Here is a 5,913-nt window from a genome sequence, read left to right as displayed (position 1 = left end):
ATGTTTGACTTGTATGCTTATTTTACATATCTACATTCCAGGGTCACATAAAAGTTTCCCAAGTCCCATATAAAAGGGTCAGGAGTGGAAACAGCTTAAGAAGACCTGCCTTAGATGAAAGTTCCTGAAGTGAAATTTCTTGAGCCTCAGTCTACTTCTCTCAGGCCCCACTGTTTGTCGATTCAAAGAAGGTTGCAGGTGTTTACACCTCGCTGAGACCAAACCTGGACCTTGGAGTCTTCTCTAAGGTTTATTCAAAATGTCTTAGGGGTTTCTCTTGGTCATTACTGGCCATATTCTTGTCAGAGTTCTCCTTGAAAAGCTTATGCTGCATCTGGCAGGCCATCTACCCGGTGGCTTCAGACGGGGCTAAGGAATAGTACTTCTGTTGTCTACTACCCGACAACTCCAGCAGAAACTCCGGGAGCAGGACAGGGGTCTGCATGCCACGTGGCTGATCTGCCTTGGTACTGCCAGTCATGAGGAGGGATGGAAAGTTATGGCCAAATTTGTTTGCCCAGAGTTCACCAATATAGTACATCATGTGACGTCACATTTGCCCGGGTTCTGGACAATGGCAATGCTCTCGAGCCTTCCCAGTCGCCAACGGACTGAGGCAAGGCTGTGGGCTTGCACCCAGGCTTCTCATCATGGTGTTTTCAGTCATGTTGTCAAACACCTGCCATGAGGATGGACGTGGCACTCTCTTGGTGGCACCCGGATGGTAAATTCTCCAACTTGAAAAGGTCCCAAGCCAAAGATGAAATGGAGGGAGGGCTGGGTGGAAGCTCTTATTGCAGATCACCATGCCCTCAAGGCAGCCCCCAAAGCAGAGATGGATTCTCTGCTGCTCCTGCTAATTTTGGCCCAACAATTAACACCAAGAAAACCCAGGTCCTCCACCAGCCAGCGCCACACCAGCTGTATGTGGAACCTTGGGACCCTGTGAATGCTGTGGACCTTGCCAGTCTACTTTCTGGGGATGTGCACACTGATAATGGGGTTGGCACATGTATTACCAGAGCAAGCTCAGAGTTCAAAGGAAAGTGTGGGGGAGGAGAGGCGTTGGACGGACCAGCAGACTGAAGGGCTACAGAGCCCTTGTTGTATGGTTGTGAGACCTGGACAGTCCATCAGCGCCCTGCCGGCAAACGGAATCACCCCCGTCTGAATTGTCTCAGGAAGATCACCTGGGATGAGGGAGTGGACACCAAGCTCCTTTCTCCAACGAAACTGCCCCCAAATCCAATTCTACTACGGAGAACATGACTCCGTTGAGCTGGCCACATTGTTTGAATGTATGCTTGCCAAAGACTGTTTTTACAGAGAATTCACATGGGCCAAATGCTCATAAGATGGTAAAAAAAAAATTGATACAAGGACATTTTCCAGATCTCTTTTAAGAAGTTGAGGATTGATTGCATGACATAGGACACACTGGCCCAGGACCGTCCAGCATGATGTGTCCTCATCAGCGTTAGGGCCCTGTGAGCGAAGCAGAATTGGATTAGCTCAAAAGAAAGATGAGATGGACGGTTAGAGAAGCCTCCCAAATGTTCACGGGGACTATTTGTGTCTGATGTGTGGCGGGGCATTCCGAGCTCATATTGGTCTGATCGGCCACAGCCGGGCTCACTGGAACTCCACTCTAGCATGGTAAAGTCATTTTGGTCCTCTTTAAGAATGATGTTCATCACCCAAATTCATTCTAAAAGCCACACACTCAAAAAAGATGCTATATACATCCAGAGAACGACCTTTGACACACATGCATGTGCATTTACATATATGTATACAAATGTGTGTGTGTGTGACGGTAGCCTTCTCTGGGGCGGTGGGTGGGTGGGAGGGGAAAAAAATGAAAAAAAAGAAATTGATATTTTATTTTTCTTATATATTTGAAAGAAATAGCAAGTTTGCCTAGTATATTTGCAGTTTTATGTGCAATTTTTAAAAATTGTACTATGTTATGGAAATGCTTCTTTTATTCCATAAATTTAAAAAAAAAATGTTTTTAAAGGAATGAGGAAGAAGGGGAAACCAAAAGCTGGAGAGGTCTCCAGGAATGGGTGTCTCTTATTTTATCATAGAAGAGTAAAGGGGAGCAGAGGGAAAGGGCACAGGGCTCTCTGTCCCCCCCCATGGCCCCCCACTACATCTGGCTAGGACTAGATCTTCATCTTTCTGCCTGCTAAGTGAGTGGGCTAGACCTGGGCATCTTGAAGGCCCCCTCCCTCAAGCCCCCAGGTTCTGAAGTGCCATGGTTCTGTGACTCAGCCTTCCCCTCCTTCCTCCCCACCCTGCTCCCATAAAAGCACGTCTCCTGGCACCATGATCTAGGAGTCACATCCCCTGAACTGGAGAGGTGAGAATTTGCGTCTGACCAACTGGGCCAGGGGGAAGTTGGGGTGGGAGGATAAAGGTCTCTTTCTCTGGGACTCACTGTCCAAACTGCTCTCTCTTATTCATTCATTGGATCTCTATGTCTGTCTCTCATCTTTGAACTTCCAAACATCTCTTCTGTATCCCTTACCTTCTTTCTTTCCCCCTCCTCATCTCCCTTCCCCTGTTCTCTCTCTTCGCTTTCTCTTTCTCTCTCTGTCTTTTTCTTGCTGTCTTCCTCTCTGTTTCTCCTTTCCCCTCTCCACCTGTTTTCCCCTGTTCTCTCTCTTTTTGTCCATCCCTGCCTGTATGTGTCTTTCTCTGCTTATCCCTATTTCACCTTTCTTTACCCAATCTTCCTCTACTCCCTCCCTCCCTCTCTCTTTCTGCCTTTCATTCTCTGGCTACCTCTCTCCCTGCCTGTCTATGTCTCTCTTTCTCTCTCCCCCCTTCCCATCTTTCTATCTCTATCTCTATCTCTGTCTTTCTCTTTCTCCGAGCTCTCTCTCTCTATGATGCTTTCTCTGTCTCTCTGTCTTTGTCTCTTTCTGCTCTTCCAAGTCTTTCTGTCTCTTTTCTTTTATTTCTTGTCTCCTTCTACCCTATCTCTGTCTTTCTCTCATTATCTCTGCCTCTCTGTTTTTCTGTTTCCTTCTTCCTCCTCCTCCTCCTCCTCCCTTTGCTTCTTCCTTGGTATCCAGACCACTGGCTTTGGATCTCTTCCTCAGATGACAACTTCTGTTCCATCCATTGTTCTTTTCTTCATCCTCCTGAGCCTGCCTTGGCTTCCAGAGGCTGCCCCAGGACACCGGGTAAGAGATATTATGGCCCTGTTGTAGCCCTGTCCTTGCCTTTAGCCCTGGTGCTAGTCCTTTCCCAAGCCCTTCCTCTGCCCCTGTTACTGCCCATGGTCCTGGTCCTTTCCCTATTCCTGACTGTTTCACCCCTTTGATTCCTCTCTCATCCCAGTTTCTGTCTCATCCCTTCCCCACTTCCTGCTCCTGCCTTGTTCTTGCCCTTGTCCCTGCTCCTTGTCCCATGATGCTTGAATTTCAGCAGTGGTTTGGGAGTCAGCAAATTTGGGTTCAGATTCAGCCTGTCCTTGGTGGTTCTTTGCCAATCCCAGTGTCTCATTTTCCCTAGTAGAAGAATAGATGCTTAGACAAAACTAAATCTCTTTCCCCTCCGATCACTTATAATTTGTAAGTTCTGGGAAAATGATGGTTGGAGGGTGGGGAATGGGCAAACTGTCCAAGCTCTCCCTTTGTGTGTCTTTAGGATGGGACCAATTTGAAAAGAAGGGGAGGACCCCCGACCCCTTCCTACATTGTAGTTGAAGAGGCCATGGTTGAGAGCTTGACAGGCAACCTCTCTGATGAGCTCTTTGGAAGTCTGACTTTGTTTCCCTCTCTTTTGTCTGGATCCAGATACATGGAGGATGGACGCTAAACAGCGCTGGCTACTTGCTGGGTCAGGGTAGGTACCTCCTTGTGCATAATGGATTTTTTTTCTTTCTAATTTCTTTTATTTTTAATTTATGGAGTAGAACAAACATTTTCATAACGTAATACAGTTTTTAAAAGTGTTTGTACATGAAAGTGACAATCTTGCTACTTCTTTCAAATATGCAACAAAATAATCATGTAAATTTTTCCTCCCCCAACCTTGAGATAGCTATCATTAGATAGAAACAGTCATACATACAGAAATTATTGTATTCATATTCTATCCATTATTTCTCGGGATACAGATAGCATTTTTCTTTAGAGTTAATTTGGATATTTACATTAGTCACAATAACTTATTTGCCCCAGCTTCCTCTTAGAACAATACTGCTATTACCATGTATGTTGTTCTCTTGATTCTGCTGATTTTGCTCTTCATTATTTCTTACACTTTCCATATTTTTTTTCAAAAATCAGTAAGCTCGCCACTTTATAGCCCAGCAGTATTCCGCCACACTCATAAACCACAACTTGTTCAGTCGTTCTCCAGTCCTTTTCACATTCACACTAAAAAGACATAATTACTACCTATTAATTTCCTTCCATCTTATTTGGACTCACTGTTTTGCGTCTCAGGCTCTATTTTCACCCTCTCCCGGGTACTTATCTTCTTCCCTTATGTTTTTTTCTTCTTATTGTATCCTCCTTTTAAAATGCCTCCCTTATCTATCTACCCCATCCTCCAGTCTTAATCAACAATCCTACTAAAAGTCCCCCCCAACTGCCCTGCCCCCAGTTTTCTCACCTCGCCGAAGTTCAGAAGACTTCTAGACCTTTTCAGATGTATATGTTGTTTCCTCCTTATCCCAGATGAGAGTCAGGCTCCAACACTCCAGCCCCCCACCCCCACATGCTTCCTTTCATACCATGTTTTTTATCAGATAATTCCTCCATTTAATCTTTTGTTTAAACCAATTTTTTCTATAATCACCTCATTATATACAACTCAGACCCAACCTTTCTTTCAGACTAGCTTAGTTATGATCAGGTTTTAAAATACGATTACTACTAACAATGACCAATATTATATCACAAGTAGAGCGTTTGTCTTTGATCCCTGCTGTATAGTTGGTCCTTGCTGATTTTCTTATATTTCTTCTGGATCTTCTAGATACAATTATCGTTGCGTTCTGCTCAGTAGCTTTCCTGTAAGGAAGATCTGACAGAAGATTGTCTGGGCTAATGCTGTCCTCTTGTCTCGCAATCCTTCGCCTTCCCAGGGGAAAACATCAGACACCTTGCAGGGAAGTCCCGGAACCTGAGCTCCCAGCCCCGGGGGAAGCCAAGGGTGAGGGAGAAGACGCCGTTGCCCCTTCTTTGACCGCCTCCGGGGGCTGCGCTGTGTGAGAGGAAGCTGCCCAGCGGGGAAGGTTTTCAGACTAGGAGGGGGGATGGGATGGGAGGCTCCCCCCGGAGGGTTTAGGCATAGGCTTCCCCGTGGCTTGGTAGGTATGTCAGGAGCTGGACTCAAGGCCTCAGAGCTTCCTGCCAGCCGGAGGTTGCTCTGTGCTCTGTGCTCCCGAGACCCCCTCCCGTGGCTCCTGCTCCCTGCCCGCCCTCCCGCCTCTCAGTGCTGCCATTCCCCTGCTCGCCAGGGCCGGGGCCAGACCAGGAGAAGCGGTCAGTCCCCGCCCAAACCCCGTGGGATTATCTCCTAATCCCGCCCTTTTCGTTCCCGGCCGACGAGGTCGTGGTGCAGAACGCGAGGAATCCTTGCCTTTCGCCGACGCTTGTCGACTTCTTGGCCCTGGCCCTGGCCACGTCCTGTCGCTGACTGTCGGGTCTTAGTGACCGGGCTTTGCAAACTGTCCGGGACGGTAAATGGTGGTGGGGCTGGAGGCCGCCGAGGGGCCTTTGTGGAGTGGAAAGGGCTCCACAGCGAGCGGCGGGGGTCTCTGGAGGGGAGCTCGTGGGGAAGCGGGGAGCTCAGCAACAGGAGGGAGGCGGGCAGAAGCTGCAGGCGTGGCTGGCGTTGCGGACGGCCTGGAGCCTCGGGAGCTAAAGCGCGATCTCCTTTAGATGGGCT

General features: G+C 47.8%; 1 long non-coding RNA gene across 1 annotated transcript; it reads right to left on the bottom strand.

Moving 5' to 3' along the window:
* Window positions 1-4,240: 4,240 nt before the first annotated feature.
* On the bottom strand, window positions 4,241-5,318 carry LOC116423078. Its single transcript, XR_004233557.1, has 2 exons — window positions 4,633-5,318; window positions 4,241-4,394 (listed from the first exon to the last, which is right to left on the bottom strand). It is a non-coding gene; the product is annotated as an uncharacterized LOC116423078 (long non-coding RNA).
* Window positions 5,319-5,913: the final 595 nt, after the last annotated feature.

The sequence above is a fragment of the Sarcophilus harrisii genome, chromosome 3 (assembly GCF_902635505.1).
Source record: "Sarcophilus harrisii chromosome 3, mSarHar1.11, whole genome shotgun sequence".
In the NCBI taxonomy this organism is placed as follows: Eukaryota; Metazoa; Chordata; class Mammalia; order Dasyuromorphia; family Dasyuridae; genus Sarcophilus; species Sarcophilus harrisii.
The sequence above is the reverse complement of the archived record's forward strand: the minus strand, read 5'-3'. Positions and strand labels throughout refer to the sequence as shown.